Below are 20,547 nucleotides of genomic sequence, written 5' to 3' on the forward strand. Positions count from 1 at the left end.
TATTTTTAAAAATATGTTTGGCCAACTTTCTTTCAGACTCAAGCCTTTTTAAAAAAAATTTTCTCTGTTTTATTTACATTCTGTCCAACCTTTTAATCTGCCATCTGTCTTGGCACAATTATATGCTTTCTAAAAAGGTTTGAGACGACCTGTGACAGCTGCGAAACATACATATTGTGTATTCTGAAACATCCCCTTAAATTTGCTGCTGCATCTCTAATGGTCCATTGTTTAACCTACTTTATCAATTCACTTTTGCCAGGACTGCATTCATGCTCCTATAATTGTCCTTAGTTAAATCTTTAAAAATAATGCAATTCTGGTCTCCTTCCTATCATAAAGATGTGAAACTTGAAAGGGTTCAGAAAAGATTTACAAGGATGTTGCCAGGGTTGGAGGATTTGAGCTATAGGGAGAGACTGAACAGGCTGGCGCTGTTTCCCCTGGAGCATCGGAGGCTGAGGGGTGACCTTATAGAGGTTTAGAAAATTATGAGGGGCATGGATAGGATAAATAGACAAAGTCTTTTCCCTGGGGTCAGGGAGTCCAGAACTAGAGGGCATAGGTTTAGGGTGAGAGGGGAAAGATATAAAAGAGACCTAAGGGGCAACTTTTTCACACAGAGGGTAATACGAGTATGGAATGAGCTGCCAGAGGATGTGGTGGAGGCTGGTACAATTGCAACATTTAAGAGGCATTTGGATGGTTATATGAATAGGAAGGGTTTGGAGGGATATGGGCTTGGTGCTGGCAGGTGGGACTAGATTGGGTTGGGATATCTGGTCGGCATGGACGGGTGGACAGAAGGGTCTGTTTCCATGCTGTACATCTCTATGACTCCATGACCTACCCCTTTATTTCTGAAAGTGAATGCAAAACGCATCTAGCAACATCTTCACTACAGGATCATTAAGTAGCCTTATTTTATTGCCCAGTACTAGGTCTGTATAGCCTGCTCTTTGGTTGACTCTCGAACATGTTGTTCAAAGAAATTATCCCAAACACATTCCATGAGTTCCCTATTTTTTAAATATTCATTGATGGGATGTGAACATCGCTGCCTGGACCAGCATTTATTGCCCGAGCCTGGTTGCCCCCTTGAGAAGGTGGTGGTGAGCTGCCTTCTTGAACCGTTGCAACCCATCTTCTGTGGGTTGATCCACAATGCCATTAACGAGGGAATTCCAGGATTTTGACCCAGCGACAGTGAAGGAACGGCGATATATTTCCAAGTCAGGATGGTGAGTGGCTTAGGGGGGAATTTGCAGGTGGTGGTGTCCCAAGTACCTGCTGCCCTTGTCCTTCTAGATGGAAGTGGTCATGAGTTTGGAGGGTGCTGTCTGAGGATTATTGGTGAATTTCTGCAGTGCATCTTGTAGATAGTACACCCTGCTGCTACTGAGCATCAGTGGTGGAGGGAGTGGATGCGTGTGGGTGTAGTGCCAACCAAGCGGGCTGCTTTGTCCTGGATAGTGTCAAGCTTCTTGAGTGTTGTTGGAGCTGCACCCACCCAGTCTATCTTTTCCCATTTTATCATTTCATTTAAAATCTCCCATGACTATCACTGTGACTTTTTGATTAGCTTATATTAAAACTTCCTTATGCTCCTCCCTACCATGTAGTAACTGATGGGACCCTGTACACCACGCTGTCTTCATGAGTTCATCCATTATCATCTCTATCTGAACTGTCTCAATATGTGGATTTCTTGAACTTGGGTCATCCCTCTCTGTTGTTCTGATAACATAAATAACCAACACAGATAATATCACTGGGCCATCAGTTCCCCGAGATGCACCGTTTATTCCTGCTCCTATTTGTTATGTTTCTTACTCGATGACCCAGCTTCTTGTTCTTCTCAAATGTCTTGCACCCTTCAAAGTGCAAGTCACAATCCATCTCATCCTGCATCCATGTACCTACATTGAGTCCTAGACCATACTTATCCATTTCTATGTGTGATCTCCATTAATCTGGCTTTCGTTGAGTGCTGCACACACTCAAATAGCATCTTTTGTCTCAGTCTTTAGCTCTTTTTGTAATTGCTAGTCTTATCTGATACATTAGACCATAAGTCCAAAAGACACTAGGCCATTCAGCCCATTGAGTCTGCTCTGCTATTCCATGAGATCATGGTTGATCCAATAATCTTCAACTCCACTTAGTTGCCTTTTCCCTACAACTATGGATTGAAAGTCTGTCTCCATGTCGAAAGGCCTCAGCAGAAAGGGGTTAAGGCCAAAACAGCGAATGCTTTCAAGAAAGAGTTAGGTGTAGTTTTTATGGCTAAATGGATCGAGGGATATGAGGAGAAAGTGGGAACAGGGCGCTGAATTGGATGATCACCGATGATCACATTGATCAGTGGAGCGGGCTGGAAAGGCCGAATATTGTTAAATCATTCACAGGATGAGGGCATCGTTAGCTAGGCCAGCATTTATTGTCCACTTCTAACTGCCCAGAAGATAGTTAAAAGTCAACCACATTGCTGTGGCTCTGGAGTTATATATAGTCCAGACCGGGTAAGGATGACAGTTTCCTTCACCAAACGACATTTGTGAACCAGATGTGTTTTTCCCGACAATGGCTTTCATGGTCATTATTAGACTCTTAATTCTGGACTCGCTTTTTAAAATTGATTTCAAATTCCACCATCTGCCACAGCAGGATTCTGGATCCCCAGCACATTACCTGGGTCCCTGGATTAATAGTTCAGTGATAATATCACTTGGCCATCAGTTCCCCTCGCTGCACCGTTTCTTCCTGCTCCTATTTGCTATGTATCTCACTCGATGACCCAGCCTCGACAGCCCTCTACGGTAAAGTAGACCGCAGATTTGCTTCTTATATTTGCATTCTGTCATGGTCTGTTTATCATTTCGCACATTAATACCTTTCTCTTTGGCCGTGGTTCTACATTTTTGATTTACCGCAATGCAGGTTCCTTCTTTGTGTTGTCCTCCCACCTCAAACCAAAGCATCCATTAAGCACCTGTTTATTTCGCTGAGATGAACCAATTAACTGCAAGTGAATCAGTGGAATGGCAGCCACCTTACTCCTGCACTCATTTACACAAGATTAACAAGTTAACTATAGTACTGTATTCCTGCAAAGCGATAGTATTTCAAACCAGCGCCACACTTAGTACACAACCTCATTAAAACCTGCTGCAGATGCCTTGGCTGAGGGAGGATTATTAGTACCCTGAACCTCTCAGTTCTCTTATGAACCTAACTCTGTCACACAAAATAAAAACACCGTACACTCCTGGTTTATCCCTGGCCAAAGCCCCTCATGTCTCAGAAAGCACATCCTCAATCTGACAATCTGCATTAACTTGGAAGAGGTAATCTGAAGGACAGATGCTATCGTACAAAAAGGGAAGCAGAAGGTAATAGAGCCAGCTGTCTCTGTTACAAACTGCGTTTGTGAGAAACAACAGCAAATAAAGACAGGACGTTTCAGCCTCCAGCTCTGTTTTAGCTACAGCAGCAAAAATGGATGATACAACAACAACCCACACCGTCATAGCACCTCTGGTATAGTGAGACATTTCAAGGTTCTCCCCAGGAATGAAGTCAGATCGAGCATTGACACCAAGGAAGATACTAAGAAGGGTGAAGGTCAAAATGTTGTTCAGAGAAAGGCTTTAAGGAGCATCTGAAAGGGGAAGCGAGAGATGCAGAGAGGTGTTAAGGAGGTTATTCACAGCTTCAGGATTAGATTGTCAAAACCGATGAAGGGAGCCTGGGATTGACAAGAGGGAGGAGTTGGAGGTTAGAGCTGGATAAAGGAGGGGTAAGGCCATGGAAGAACTTGAGCTTAAGAAGGAGAATTTGAGAATCTAAAGAACTGGATTCAGTTCATCTGGGTTGGGTGGGGTGGTGGGGTGAGGAAAATGTCAGTTAGACCCCAATCTTGCTGTACAGTGACACCTTACATCAAGCAAGTCCAACAGAAATGTTAAAATGATCAGATAACTTTAACATCGCAGCACAATAACAACCTATATTTATAAAACTCCTTTAATGTAATGAAGCATTGTAAGGCTTTCCACAGGGGAGGTGTGAAAGAGAATTTGACATTGAACCACATGAGATGACGTTAGAGCAGGAGTCAAAGGTTTAGTCCAGAGGACATCTTAAATGGGCAAAGAGAAATAAAGATCAGGGAGGTACTGAACTGGGATTTCCAAAGCTTGGCAGGTGAGCAGCTGAAGGTATGCCACCAATGGTGGGGAAACGAGGTCAAAGTTCAAGCAGTGCAGGTATCTTGCTGGGTTAGAATTACAGACAGCTACTGAGATGGGGAAGGCAAAGGTGGAGGAATTTGAAAAGCACTCATATCCCATGGATTATTTTGATGTGTTCTGATTTGTTACGTGAGCAAATAGACCAGCTAGTCTGTGCTCACAGCTCTCACACAGAGATGTCTGGCCAATTTATCTGGTTTTGGTTGTGGTGGAACTGTTGGCAAGGACACAGGGAACCTTCCGTCAAGGACAGCAAGATCAGACGTAGCGACAGAACCCCTTTGGGACAGGGGACTCTTTGGTGTGGCCCACTCAGGTAAATAACATAACACACCAGCAAGAGGAGACTATACAAATCCTCAAGTGTGTTCTGTCATACATTAGATCATGGTTGATCCTTGTCTTTCTGAGATCCATTGACCCAATGTAGTTCCTTGACCCTGAATGACATTGTAAGGGACATCCGGAATGAGCACATTTTCATGTCTGTTTATTTAGTCATTTATTTCAACTGTTCTGAGACTTCAGCACAATTTTCCCATTATGTTTCTTTCATTTCCTAACTCCAGCTTCAAGTCCACTTTGCACCATTGATAGGAATACATTCCCAATTCCTTTCAATCTTTTCAGCATTTGCTAAACATTGATTGGAAAGAAACTATTAATTTTCCCTTCATGGAGTTAGGTTATCTTTCTTGAATTTACAATTGATGCTGATGTTTTGTTTCAATTTTAAGCTCATTCATCCCTGCCCTGGACTTTACAATGGTGGACTTTCTTAATAGGAATAGGAATTTCTTAATACTACAAACCGACCGACTCCCACAGCTCCCTAGACTACACCTCCTCCCACCCTGCCCCCTGTAAAAACGCCATCCCATATTCCCAATTCCCTCGTCTCCGCCGCATCTGCTCCCAGGAGGACCAGTTCCAATACCGTACAACCCAGATGGCCTCCTTCTTCAAAGACCATAATATTCCCCCCAGACGTGAGCGACGATGCCCTCCACTGCATCTCCTCCACTTCCTGCTCCTCCGCCCTGAGCCCCGCCCCTCCAATCGCCACCAGGACAGAACCCCACTGGTCCTCACCTACCACCCCACTAACCTCCATGTACAACGTATCATCCGCCGTCATTTCCGCCACCTCCAAACGGACCCCACCACCAGGGATATATTTCCCTCCCCTCCCCTATCAGCGTTCTGAAAAGATCACTCCCTCCGTGAATCCCTCGTCAGGTCCACACCCCCCACCAACCCAACCTCCACTCCTGGTACCTTCCACTGCAACCGCAAGAAATGCAAAACTTGCGCCCACGCCTCCCCCCTCACTTCCCTCCAATGCCCAAAGGGATCCTTTCATATCTGCCACAAATTCACCTGCACCTCCACACACATCATTTATTGCATCCGCTGTACCCAATGTGGCCTCCTCTATATTGGGGAGACAGGCCACCTACTTGCGGAACGTTTCAGAGAACACCTCTGGGACATCCGGACCAACCAACCGAACCACCCTGTGGCTCAACACTTCAACTCCCCCTCCCACTCCACCAAGGACATGCAGGTCTTTGGACTCCTCCATCGCCAGACCATAGCAACACGACGGTTGGAGGAAGAGCGCCTCATCTTCCGCCTAGGAACCCTCCAACCACAGGAATGAACTCAGATTTCTCCAGTTTCCTCATTTCCCCTCCCCCCACCCTGTCTCAGTCAAATCCCTCGAACTCAGCACCGCCTTCCTAACCTGCAATCTTCTTCCTGACCTCTCCGCCACCACCCCCACTCCGGCCTATCACCCTCACCTTGACCTCCTTCCACCTATCACATTTCCAACGCCCCTCCCCCAAGTCCCTCCTCCCTACCTTTTATCTTAGCCTGCTGGACACACTTTCCTCATTTCTGAAGAAGGGCTCATGCCCGAAATGTCGATTCTCCTGCTCCTTGGATGCTGCCTGACCTGCTGCACTTTTCCAGCAACACATTTTCAGTGCTGGACTTTCTTAATACCCGAGCAAACACAATGGATCTTGGCCATTGGCTCGCCTGAATGTTTCCCTACCCTCCTACAAGGACACTGAAGTCATTTATAGAGCATAACTGGAGACTAACTCAGCAAGAAAGCCTTCACAATGGTGGCCATCTTGGATGATCACCTTGGCATTGGCAAAACACATTCCATTTATAGTAACACTCATAAAAGGCAATCGGGTAAAGTTTTCTGATTTGTATTGGTCAGTTTTACACTGAGCAACCTCAGCGTCTGGTTAACAAAACTATATTTCATTTGCCTTAACAACAAGCTATGATACCAAATAATTAGAACAGTTATTGGTGCACGCCTGATCATCAGACACCAGGGCACATACAGGGGAGTGTGCACACTCTAACCAACAGAATGTCTCTGCTCCTTGGAGAAAGAAGTTGACCAAAGTAAGTAAATGCCATTGCAAAAGAGCAGGAAATAAAGCATTAAGTCCACAGCTTCCCCAGGCAACCTACTCTCTAATGGTGTTCTGTTTATCCTGGTAAGCTCCCAAGGGAAGGTGTTAAAGTCTGTGTTTATTGCCAATATCATCTCTTAGTGTCGAGCTAAATGTCCATGGACAGAGACACATCTTTGCAGTAAAGTGTCTAAGTGATGACTCACTGAAATGAAAACATTACAGTATGGCAGAATTCTAAAAAATCCTATCCCAACATTTTAAAAGGCAAGGAGGAGGAGGTTTAAAAGGGATTGGAGCAGATTTTGTTTTCACCCAGTGGTTTTTAGGCATCTGTAATTTGACAGAGGCAGGACTCCTCAAGACATTGAAGAACTAGTTAGATGAACAATTAAATGCCATAGCATACAAGGCAATGGGCCAAATGATGCAAATGGGATGAGAATAGTTGATGACTTGTGTGATGTGAACATGAAGGGCCAAAGAGCCTCTTTCTGTGGTGCGACATCTCTATGACTAATTGATTTATTGACGAGAATTCATTAAATTTCCAGCACTGTGCTGTTCCAGCATTCATACAAGATCTGCTCCTGAAATATAGCACACTCAGGAAGAAGGGGCAGATTGTACAGTCAATGGTGAAGGGTAACAGTGGCTAGCAATGGGTAGGGAACAATGGCAAGCAATGATGGTGAGGGGTTAATAGTGGCTATGGCAGTGCCACCCTCTATGCTTTCATAGGCATGTGGGGTAGATGACTACAATGGCAGCCATCTTGGATGGCCACCGTGACTTAGGCAAGACTCATTCCATCTATAGAAACACTTTATGATTCGCAAAAAGCAATCGGGTACAGTTTTTAACCAATGTCACCCTGTTCTGTTCTGTTGAAATCCACAGAAATCATTCTTTATCGCCATCCACTGCAGTAATACAGGACCACTGTGTCTCATATGAACAGAAGCCTGAAGAAATAGAGACATATTGGCACTGTCACTAGACTAGTCATTCAGAGGTGAGGTTAAAGTAATAATGTTTTGGCTTCAAATTCCATTGCATCAGTTTGAATTGAGTGAATAAAATTTGAAAGTAAAAGCTCATCCCAACTACAATGACTGGGAACCAACAGTGTTAGTCATTAAAGCCCATCTGGTTCACTAATCACTTTTTTAGAGAAGGAAATCTGCTGTCTTTATTTGGACAGGCCTTCAAGTGACTCCAGGCCCACACCAATGTGTTTAACCTCTAACTGCCCTCTAAAATGGCCCAGGCAGCCAATCAGTTCAAAGGCAATAAGGGATCAGTCACAATTTCTGCCCTTGCCAGTCATATTGATGCCCATGAAAGGAGAGAAGGAATGTAATTTGTGTCCCCTTTCTGTAAGCACCATGTTCTTTGAGAACACATGTTGGCAAGAGAAAGTACAGAAAAGGAATTGGAGAAAGGAGTGCCAACGATCTCAAAGCCAAGGGACCAATTCCATCTCCCAGAAACACCGAACAAATGTGCAGTCAGAGATGTGGGGAATTCCTGATGAAGGGCTCTGGCCCGAAACGTTGATTCTCCTTCTTCTTGAATGCTGCCTGACCTGCTGTGCTTTTCTAGCAACACACTCTCAACACGAGGTTAGGGTCAACTCCTTGCTCTGGCAGGCCAACAAGTCTCGGGCAGACCAAACAGCATCTTTCACCAAAGTTGATAGTCCTTCTCTGGGTTATTAATTCCCGTTATGGTGTCCTCTAAGTCAAATGACCAACAGGAGTCTTGAACCTTCAGGTCTCTCAACATTTCCCTTCAGGGAAAGGGATTTGATCTCAGGCTATATCTTCTATTATAAAGTGGAACCCCAAGTTCTGAAATCCCTGTTGTCACTTGGGTTTCAAACCCTCAAGCAAACACATCAATGATCTTCCAAACAGACCATTTGTTAGATTATATTTACAATATAATATGCGATGTGCTGAAGGTGATTTGCAAGTTGGAATAATTTGTTTCAACTACAACTCACATGCCCTCGAGCTTGTAGCTGAGCTTTAATTGGCTTTGTTAAAGGCATTGTCATCTTCACCAGAAACATTTGGGGGGGTAGGTATAGGACAGATGTTAGGGGTAGGTTCTTTACTCAGCGAGTCGTGAGTTCATGGAATGCCCTGCCAGTAGCAGTGGTGGACTCTCCCTCATTGTGGGCATTTAAGCGGGCATTGGATAGGCATATGGAGGATAGTGGGCTAGTGTAGGTTAGGTGGGCTTGGATCGGCGCAACATCGAGGGCCGAAGGGCCTGTACTGCGCTGTATTCTTCTATGTTCTATGTTCTATGTACACCGATCGACATTTAAACAAAAAAAACACAACCCAAACCTCAACACATTAATTCTCTGTTTATCAAACATCAGTGCCCCTGGTCAAGCCAGTCTTGATTTTAAAATTCCCCTCTCTGTTTCCAAATCCCTCCAATGCCCTTGTACCATCTTCCTACCCCAGCTCTGAAATCTCCTCCAGTCTCACAATCCTCCAAGAGCCTTGTGTATTCACAACTGGTGCATTCCTTAATTGCCTCAAAGTTGATCTGTCTACATGTCGCCATCTCTGATTTAGATTTAGATTTATTTAATGTTATCACTTGTACCTTGGATCACCTTTAGGACTCCTCACAGTCAACCTCATTGGCCAAGATTGGCCACCTGACCTCATATCTCTTTCTGTTTCATTAGAGATCACAATTTGCTTTATCCTGCTCCTATGAAACACCTCCATTACATTAAATACACTACATCAGTATCATCTGTTGTTGACCTTAAAGTGAATAGGACAGCAATGGAGGGCCGTTGAGTCTATTCGATGTTGAGAAAGTCAGTTTTTTTTAATTCAGGAATTCCTGATGAAGGGCTTTTGCCCGAAACATCGATTTTCCTGTTCCTTGGATGCTGCCCGACCTGCTGTGCTTTTCCAGCACTATTCTAATCTTGACTCTAATCTCTAGCATCAGCAGTACCCACTTCCACCTCATTTTTTTTTATTAATGAGGGAATCAAGGCTATGGAGAAAAGGCAGGAAAGTGCAGTTAAGGATTATCAGATCAGTCATGCTCTCATTCAATGGCAGAACAGACTTGATGGGCCGAATGGCCTATTTCCGCTCCTACATTTTACGGTTTGTCCCCCAGAGTGGGATAGAAGTCAATGATGAAAGCTTGTCCAATTGCCTCAGTACATCTTGCCCATTTAGGAAACAACTGCTTCTGAGAAAAAAAGCAAATATTGTGGATTCTGGAAATTTGACATATATCAGGTATTGGTAAGAAATTTGGGGTGTTTGGAGTTTCGAGAAGTCCTGCTGAATGTAAACCTGCACCACCGCCTTGAGTGTGGGTGGTCTCCATTTTTGTTGTTGACCACAGGAGATAGGTTATGTGTTGGTATGTCTCCAACTCCAATACAAAATCTCTCTAGCTGGATCCCTTACTCCCAGTATAAGTTGTAGTTTTAGGAAACAAAAAAAAAACATTATGGGGTGCATTGTTGAGGCTAACAAAATCAAGTACAGCATGTCACGACTGGAAAAAGAAGGGGAAGTCGACTTTTAAAGTGATCGCTTTTTGGGAGGGGGTTAGTCTGTAAAAATGGGGTTTCCCATTGACCTGAATCAATTTATAAGCCACAATCTGCAGCAAAAATGCAGATAGAAGGTTCTGGAAACAGTCAGCTGGTCAGGCGGCATCTCAGGAGTGAGAAATCTGTTTCTCTCTCTCTCTCTCTCCTCTGACTGATGTGGCGTTTCTTGTTCACTTTCTTAATAGATGTCTTGACTATGCTCCCCAGCAATCTATCCCAACTGACCCATCCTTGTGCGAAGGCAGAGTTCCTGTTATTCAAAAATCAGGAGATATCCCTTCTTCTGACTCTGTTTTAATATGATGGCAAGGTCTAGACACAAATCACTTCAGGTTCATAGAATCGTAGAATCGCTACAGTGCAGAAAGAGGCCATTTGGCCCACTGGGTCTGCACTGACCCTCCAAAGAACGTGAATAGAGAGTTGTCACTTAGAACATAGAACATAGAAGAATACAGCGCAGTACAGGCCCTTCGGCCCTCGATGTTGCGCCGATCCAAGCCCACCTAACCTACATTAGCCCACTATCCTCCATATGCCTATCCAATGCCCGCTTAAATGCCCATAATGAGGGAGAGTCCACCACTGCTACTGGCAGGGCATTCCATGAACTCACGACTCACTGAGTAAAGAATCTACCCCTAACATCTGTCCTATACCTACCCCCCCTCAATTTAAAGCTATGCCCCCTTGTAATAGCTGACTCCATACGTGGAAAAAGATTCTCACTGTCGACCCTATCTAAACTCTTAATCATCTTGTACACCTCTATCAAGTCACCCCTAAACCTCTTTTCTCCAATGAAAACAACCCTAAGTGCCTCAGCCTTTCCTCATACGATCTTTCTACCATACCAGGCAACATCCTGGTAAACCTCCTCTGCACCCGTTCCAGTGCCTCCACATCCTTCCTATAGTATGGCGACCAAAACTGCACACAATACTCCAGATGCGGCCGCACCAGAGTCTTATACAACTGCAACATGACCTCAGTACTCCGGAACTCAATTCCTCTACCAATAAAAGCCAGTACGCCATATGCCTTCTTCACCGCACTATTTACCTGGGTGGCAACTTTCAAAGATCTGTGTACATGGACACCAAGATCTCTCTGCTCATCCACACTACCAAGTATCCGTCCATTAGCCCAGTACCCCATCTTTTTATTACTCTTACCAAAGTGAATCACCTCACACTTAGCTACATTGAACTCCATTTGCCACCTTTCTGCCCAGTTCTGCAGCTTATCTATATCCCGCTGTAACCTGCCACATCCTTCCTCACTATCTACAACTCCTCCGACTTTCGTATCATCCGCAAACTTGCTCACCCAACCTTCTAACCCCTCCTCCAGGTCATTTATAAAAATGACAAACAGCAATGGTCCCAAAACAGATCCTTGCGGAACACCGCTAGTGACGGCACTCCAAGATGAACCTTTGCCATCAACTACTACCCTCTGTCTTCTTCCAGCCAGCCAATTCCTAATCCAAACATCCAACTCACCCTCAATGCCATACCTCCGTATTTTTTGCAGTAGTCTACCATGGGGAACCTGACCAAATGCCTTACTAAAATCCATATACACCACATCTACCGCTTTACCCTCGTCCACCTCCTTAGTCACCTTCTCAAAGAATTCAATAAGGTTTGTGAGGCACGACCTGCCCTTCACAAAACCATGCTGACTATCCTTGATCACATTATTCCTATCCAGATGTTCATAAATCCTATTCCTTACAATTCTCTCTAAGATTTTGCCCACAACAGAAGTGAGACTCACCTGCCTGTAGTTACTAGGGTTATCCCTACTCCCCTTCTTGAACAAGAGAACCACATTTGCTAGCCTCCAATCTTCTGGCACTACTCCTGTAGACAACGAGGACATCCTTGGCCAGTCTAAGGGCTTTGCAGGACTCTGTGGTGAAGGATTAGCCACAAATAGGTTTCAGAAGAAGAGGCTGCATTCATAAGTAACACGGTCAGGTTTATTACACCTTAGTAACTACAGATATTTCCAAACCAACCTGTTTAGCAACGTTACCACATACCCTAATAATCGTCGGATCTGAATTACTGCTGCACTTCAAGATCTCCTTCGTAATATTATACATATTACATCATACTTATAGTAACATGAGGAGTATAACACATAGGGAGGTGATGGCCTAGTGGCATTATCATTGGAATATTAACCCAAAGACCCAGGCGATGTTCTAGCGACCTGGGTTTGAATCCTGTCATGGTGGGATTTGAATTCAATAAAACATCGTTGGCTTTAAGAGTTTCCAGATAACCATGAAATCACTGAGAATTGTTGTAAAAACGCATCTTTTAAAAATTCATTCACAGCATGAGAGCATTGAATCCCTTGAATGAATTTTGAAAAAGAGTTTTTAGAACAATTTATTGCCCATTCCTAAATGCTCAGAGGGCAGTTAAGAGTCAACCATGTTGGTGTGGCTCTGGAGTCACATGTAAGGATGGTAGATTCCTTCCCTCAAGGAAACAAGTGATCCAGATAGGTCTTCCAACAATCAACAATGGATTCATGGTCATCATTATACTCTAACTTCCAAGTTACACCACCTGTCGTGGCGGGGTTTGAACCCAGGTGCCCAGAACATTAGCTGGGTCTCTGGGTTAACAGTCTTTGGGTCAATAATGTCCTTTAGGGAAGGAAATCTGCTATCCTTACCTGGTCTAGCCTTCATGTGACTCCAGACCCACAGTGATGTGGTTGATCCTTAACTGCCCTTTGGGCAATAAATGATGGCTGAGCCAGCAATGCCTCCATCCTGTGCATGAATAAAATAAAAATGTCTGTCCGTCTCCAACTACAACTGTCCAGAAACCCCGGAAAACTGTTTGATGCACCACTCAGTGACTGTGTTATGTATCAGAGCTCGTATTAACCCTTTAGTATCCATTTCCTGAAACAACACATTATTTCAAACTAGTTTCCCGATTGTAAGAAAGACTCGCACTTTTCTAAGCACTTTTCACAACTGTTTTAAAGCACTTTGGAAACAATGACGTCATGTGTTGTAGGAAAATTGATGACCAGTCTGCACACTGCCAAGCTCCTACAAATAGAAATGTGATAATGATCAAGTAGATTGAGCATTAAATGTTGACTGGGACTCTGGGAAAATCTCCACCAACCCACCCCCAACTCCCTCTGTCAATCACACCCCTTCACCATCCTCCCAAACACCTCATCTGAAAGAAGGTACCTCTGACAGGGCTGTACTCTCAAACTCCACTGAAGTATCGACTTGGATAGTTAGGCTCAGATCTCAGAGCGGGATCTGGAACCTCGTAACTCGAAGGTAAAGAATGCTATCAACATAACCTCAGCTGGCATTCCGCATGACTCATGCCTTTCAAAGTGCTGAGCCTTCCTATCTCCCTGAAAAACTCACAGCTTTGCTTCACGGAGCGAAACTGTGAATGAAATGTTTGCCTTTATAATACTGACTCACTCGGGTTTGTCAAGTTGTACACAATTCCCTCAATGAAACCTAGACAGCCAGGCTCCCTCTTGGCACAACCTAACAACAAGGGCCCAGGCTGGATGCCAGTTCTTCACTCATTCTGCTGTTCTTAGCTGGGGGACTGGCAGGAATGATGTGATTAGTCTATGGAGTAGGTCTGAACATTTGTACTAGGAATGGGAACTGGTATCTCTGCTTAGGCCAGCCACCTGAGCATAAGGCAAAGACTAAACATGGGAATTTCCTGCTCTACATGACTTGACGCTCGGGGAAGTAATGAAATTAGCCATAGTCATTCCTCTCCATGACAGAGAAAAGTTTATTTGTATATAGCTTGAGGGGTACCAGTCTATCAGTGTGGGCCATGGCAAGGATGCAGGATCTCAGCCCACATTGAGGGAAACATCTCAGCTCGTTGGCACAGTGGTTAGCACTACTGCCTCACAGCGCCAGAGACCCAGGTTCAATTCTAGCCTTGAGTAACTGGGTCGAGTTTGCACATTCTCCCCATGTCTGTGTGGGTTTCCTCCGGGTGCTCCAGTTTCCTCCCACATTCTAAAGATGTGCAGGTTAGGTGGATTAGCCATGCTAAATTGCCCATAGTGCCCAGGGATGTGCACCTTAGGTGGATTAGCCATGCTAAATTGCCCATAGTGCCCAGGGATGTGCAGGCTAGGTGGATTAGCTATGTTAACCGTGGGGTTATGGGGATAGGGTTGAGGGCTGGGTCTGCGTGGGTTGCTCTTCACAGGGTCAGTGCAGACTCAATGGGCCGAATTGCCTCTTTCCAAGCTATAAGGATTCAATGATTCTGTGAAATCGAAACCATGCTATTGGCAACACACATGGACCATCTGCCCATCTCAGCTAACCAACCCCTAACCAACCCCAGCTTGCAAGATATCCCGGGAGGAATTAGAGGTGGGGTAGATAGTCCAATATTGATGTGCTTTGTTTTAAAAAGATAAAATGCAATTTTGACGCAAAAATAAAAGGGTTTTCACATCAATTATGCCCCCCCCAGATTTAGATGAACCGAGGAACGTCTGAACTGAGAGGGTGTCAATCAGCCTGTGAATGTTGAACACTGGCAGTGTTGAGATCGTAAGGATACCAATAATACGTCTCCAACTGAGTACACGCTCCGACCCATGTTCCTGAGTGGTGAACCAAGGGATGATTTCACCTCTAGCTGCTCCCTCTATCCCAGATCCAAGCAGACTCAAAAGTACTGCCTGTGATAATCAGAAATACCCGGAGATAGCCTGGAACAGAGAGTTCTCAAGTGTTTAGAGAGATATGGGTAAGTGCTGGAAAATGGGACGAGATTAATTTAGGATAACTGGTTGGCATGGACAAGTTGGACCGAAGGGTCTAATTCATTGCAAACTAAGAAACTGATGCCATTGTCTTCAAACAGAAATACCTTGCACTTTCTCCTCATTAGAATAATCTCAGCCTGTCTTTGACCTTTAACAGGGGAGAAAGTGAGGTCTGCAGATGCTGGAGATCAAAGTTGAAACTTTATTGCTGGAACAGCACAGCAGGTCAGGCAGCATCCAGGGAACAGGAGATTCGACGTTTCGGGCACAGGCCCTTCTTCAGGAATCAGATTCCTGAAGAAGGGCCTGTGCCCGAAACCTCGAATCTCCTGTTCCCTGGATGCTGCCTGACCTGCTGTGCTGTTCCAGCAATAAAGTTTCAACTTTGACCTTTAACAATCAAACAATCCAGGCTTACTCTCACACAGGCTTCTAAAAATATCACGTGAATCGTCCCCCTCAGCTTCATTTTAACTTATATTTAAAGACGCCATTCCAAGCATTAGAAGCCTTATGATTACAATACCTCCTGAATATTTTGACTCTCCATTCTCATTCTGAAGCAGTGCTGATTAATCCACTTTTAGTTACATTTTTTCCCCTTTCAGTGGAAGTCCCTCAAGTCTGCAGCATTCTAAGTTGTTCAGGTGCAATAACTCTCTGTAGTGTTACACCACACTCCTGAAATGCCTATAAACCAATGCAGAAAACCTCCATCAGTAAGATTTGCACTAATACTCAGCTGGTGCCAGAACTAAACCCTTGCAGAAGTAGAGCAAAGGTTATACCTAAATGGCTGAAATCAGGTTTCAAGTGCCCTGGTCAAATCTGTAGGCAGCTATTGCCTATGAGAACTAATGAGCCATCAGGTTAATCTGCAGCTCAGACAATAGACAATAGGCGCAGGAGTAGGCCATTCTGCCCTTCGAGCCTGCACCACCATTCATTATGATCATGGCTGATCATCCTCAATCAGTAAGCTATGGATTGTTGAATCAAACTGAAAACTACCTTCAATTCTACTTGATGAAGATCGACATAGAGCTTCAAGTTTCTGAAGAAAGGCTTATGCCCGAAACGTCGATTCTCCTGCTCCTTGGATGCTGCCTGGCCTGCTGCGCTTTTCCAACAACACATTTTTAAGCTCTGATCTCCAGCATCTGCAGTCCTCACTTTCTCCTATACAGCTTCAAGTCACCAGCAACATTTTTCAGACAATGCATTGGCACAAAAGAGCATTAATTTTAGGAAAGACGACTGAGGAATGGCTTGTTTAAGGCCTCAAAGGTTATGGAAGGTAGAGTTCACAAAAAAACTGCTGTGTTACAAGTCCAGTAACACAAACACCCATATTAATGATCCAAAGGAGACCAGTTCCAATCCTAGCCTGGCACTTTGAGAATTTAAGTTCCAACCAACCAAGACTACAATTGATTAGATTCCCTACAGTATGGAACAGGCCCTTCAGCCAAACAAGTCCATACCGACCTTTCGAAGAGTAACCCACACAGACCCAATCCCCATATTCACCACTGACTATGGGCAACTTAGTATGACCAATCCACCCAACCTGCACATCTTTGGATTGTGGGAGGAAACCGGAACACCCAGAGGAAACCTACGCAGACACAGGGAAATTGTGCAAACTCCACACAGTCAGTTACCCAAGGCAGGAATTGAATCTGGGTCCCTAGTGCTGTGAGGCAGCAGTGCTAACCACTGAGCCACCGTGCCACCCACTAAAATATGGAATGCTTCACGAATTTGCTTGTCATCCTTGTGCAGGGGCCATGCTAATCTTCTCTGTATTGTTCCAATTTTAGTATAAGTGCTGCCGAAGCAATTCTAAATTCAGTAACGTGGCTGAGCAAACTACTCAGTCATATTCAAGAAGGTGACTCACCACTGCTGTCTCAAGGGCAATTAGGGACGGGCCAGAAATTAAGGATTTGCCATTCTTGCCCACAAGCCCTGAATGTATTCAAGCAGACGTCAATCTATCACACAAGCCTCCTACTTACAAAGACTATATGCCATCCCCCATGACTTGGGTTCCACTTGAAAGGCCTAAAATATGTCACTACCCACTTCCAAGATAAATCGTGTTCAAAGTCTGTCCACCATCTACAAGGCACAAGTCAGGAGTGTGGTGGAATACTCCCCACTTGCCTGGATGGGTGCAGCCCTAATAACACTTCAGAAGCTTGACATCTTCCAGGACAAAGCAGCCCATTTGATTGGCACCACATCCACAAGCATCCACTCCCTCCATCATTCACACTCAGTAGCAGCAGTACGTACTACCTACAAGATGCGCTACAGTAGCTCACCGAGGTCCCTTTGTTAGCACCTTTCAAACCCACGAGCTCTACTACCTAGAAGGGCAAGGACAGCAGAAAGCCTTCCATCAATACATAGCCCAGTTATTGTTGGCTTTCTTAGCTCTGCTGATAGAAAGCTAATTTTGCTCTTTAACCGTCCTTCACTGGTTGACACCACACCATTTTATTAGGTTACGTCTGGTGCTGACACACCTAATGGCACTCTTTCTTGGACCAGGCTCGGTGCACTGGGTTTGATGGTAACAGCAGAGTGAGGATCTGTCAGTCTATGAGGATACAGACTGTGGCAGAATACAATTCAGTGCATCTGATGGCTAATAGCACCTTGTTGATGCCCAGTTTTGGGGTGCTGGATCTCTTTGTGCCTATCCCATTCAGCGTGGTGGTCGTGCCACACAAACTGATGGTAGGTCAGCCTGAAGACAGGATGCTGTGTGTGTAATTCCAGTGAAATGACGGCAAATGCCAACAAACTCATCAATACGTCACAGGCTTTCCAGTCAATCACTGCTTTGGTGCACGATGCCTCACTGCTTCATTTCAAACGGTCCTAACTGTTGCCAATGCTCCAGACGTGACATGGCCATGTCTAAAGGTTAAGGGTGTTTGCTAAGAACTCATTTTGCAAGTATGCTTATCACATTCACACAGCAGAGTCCATTAAAATCAAACAGCAGAAGCATATCAAGGCTGCCATCTATTTCCAAGAGCTCTCATTATTTGGATTGAATAAACATGTTTTTGACCTGATGGCCTTTAAGGTCCTAACTGTGTCAAAATGGGGAGTGTTGCCACTTCTGAGTCAATCATAAGAACACAAGAACATTGAGAACTGAAGGAGGCCACTTTCCCTCGCTGTACCTCTACAATTAATCCCCCCCCCCGGTCTTTCAAAACCTATCATATTCACTGGGTGATCATCTCCAGCTCTCTGAGGGGTGTCATTGCAAAGATTCACAATGAGGGGCAACAGAAGGTGAACAGCCAATGTCTTTTCTCCCAGGGTGGGGGAGTCCAAAAATAAAGGGCACTGGTTTAAGGTGAGAGAACATAGAACATAGAACATAGAAGAATACAGCGCAGTACAGACCCTTTGGCCCTCGATGTTGCGCCGATCCAAGCCCACCTAACCTACACTAGCCCACTATCCTCCATATGCCTATCCAATGCACGTTTAAATGCCCATAATGAAGGAGAGTCCACCACTGCTACTGGCAGGGCATTCCATGAACTCACGACTCGCTGAGTAAAGAATCTACCCCTAACATCTGTCCTATACCTACCCCCCCTTAATTTAAAGCTATGCCCCCTTGTAATAGCTGACTCCATACGAGGAAAAAGATTCTCACTGTCGACCCTATCTAAACCCCTAATCATCTTGTACACCTCAATCAAGTCACCCCTAAACCTTCTTTTCTCTAATGAAAACAGCCCCAGGTGCCTCAGCCTTTCCTCATACGATCTTTCTACCATACCAGGCAACATCCTGGTAAACCTCCTCTGCACCCGTTCCAGTGCCTCCACATCCTTCCTATAGTATGGGGACCAAAACTGCACACAATACTCCAGATGCGGCCGCACCAGAGTCTTATACAACTGCAACATGACCTCAGTACTCCGGAACTCAATTCCTCTACCAATAAAAGCCAGTACGCTATATATGCCTTCTTCACCGCACTATTTACCTGGGTGGCAACTTTCAAGGGGAAAGATTTAAAAAGGACACGAGGAATAAGCATAAGCTCTTTCACGCAGAGGGTGGTGTGTGTGTGAAATGAGCTGCCAGAACAAGTGGTAGAGGTGGCTGTAACTACAACATTTAAAAAATATTTGACCGGGTACATGAATAGCAAGGGTTTAGAGAAATATGGGTCAAACACAGCCAAATGGGATTACTTTAGTTTCGGATACCTGGACGGGTTGGACAGAAGGGTCCTGGTTCCTTGCTGTATGAATCTATGACTCTAAAATTGACTTGAGTGAAGAATGGTTTCTTAAAATTATCCAGTCCTAAATGACCAATCTTTTCTTCCAAGACCACAATCCTAGCCACAGGTGTCCTCCAAGCAGTGAACAGTTTCTCAGCATTTACCAAGTCAAGCCCTTTAAGAATTTTATATGTTTCAACAAGGTCAGCACACATTTCCAATCTCCAGGGAAGTCATCTTGTTGATACAATGTCATCTCATAGGATGTCATGATTTGGAGATGCCGGTGTTGGACTGGGGTGTACAAAGTTACGAATCACACAACACCTTCATCACCTGATGAAGGAGCAGCGCTCTGAAAACTAGTGCTTCCAGTTAAACCTGTTGGACTATAACCTGGTGTTGTGTGATTTGTAATCTCATAGAACAATCCCCTCATTCCAGGAACTGTTCTAATGGTCCATCAAAGATCTCGGGCAAAGATATCTTTCTTTAGATGAGGAGATTAAACCCACACACAGCATTCCCAGGTGAAGTCTCACCAAAGCCCTGTACACCCTTTAAAACCTAACCCTTTAAGGACCATTAGAAAGGATCCTGAATTAGGGGATTGTGCTATGAAATGGTTTCAAAGGGTCATTAAAGGAGAGAGTTGTGGAATGGTGATGAGGTGAAAGGCAGAAAACCCAGACAGAGGAAACAACACATGTCAGGTGTATAACTCATGACCATAACTTTGGGGACATCTAATCAGGGATGTGGGGCATGGTGGATTTTTTTGAGAGGTGGGTCTTGGATGATCTATGAGCAAGACTTCCAACTGAGAGTTCAAATGTATGGTCAATTATGCACTACAGTATAGAAAAGGAATCATGATTTCATAGAATCCCTACAGTCCAGAAAGAGGCCATTGAGTCTGTACCAACCCTACAAACAGCATCCCACCCAGACCTAACCCTGTAACCCTACATTTCCCATGGCTAATCCACCACACCTGCACAACCCTGGATACTATGGGATAATTTAGCAAGGCCAATCCACCTAGCCTGCACATCCCTGGACACTATGGGGCAACTTAGCATGGCCATTCCACCTAGCCTGCACAACCCTGGACACTATGGGGCAATTTAGCATGACCAATCCACCTTG

At 44.7% G+C, this 20,547-nt stretch overlaps 1 protein-coding gene and 1 non-coding gene across 29 annotated transcripts in view; both read right to left on the reverse strand.

Annotated features, from left to right (window-relative positions):
- Nucleotides 1-20,547, reverse strand: part of LOC122553369 (neurexin-3) — a 2,038,938-nt gene that overhangs the window by 418,463 nt on the left and 1,599,928 nt on the right. The window lies entirely within an intron of this gene.
- On the reverse strand, nucleotides 16,869-16,971 carry LOC122554043 (U6 spliceosomal RNA). The gene has a single exon (XR_006312907.2). It is a non-coding gene; the product is annotated as a U6 spliceosomal RNA (small nuclear RNA).

This window comes from Chiloscyllium plagiosum, unplaced genomic scaffold (assembly GCF_037043375.1).
Source record: "Chiloscyllium plagiosum isolate Xiang-an unplaced genomic scaffold, Cpla_swu_hap1 HiC_scaffold_8, whole genome shotgun sequence".
NCBI classification, from domain to species: Eukaryota; Metazoa; Chordata; class Chondrichthyes; order Orectolobiformes; family Hemiscylliidae; genus Chiloscyllium; species Chiloscyllium plagiosum.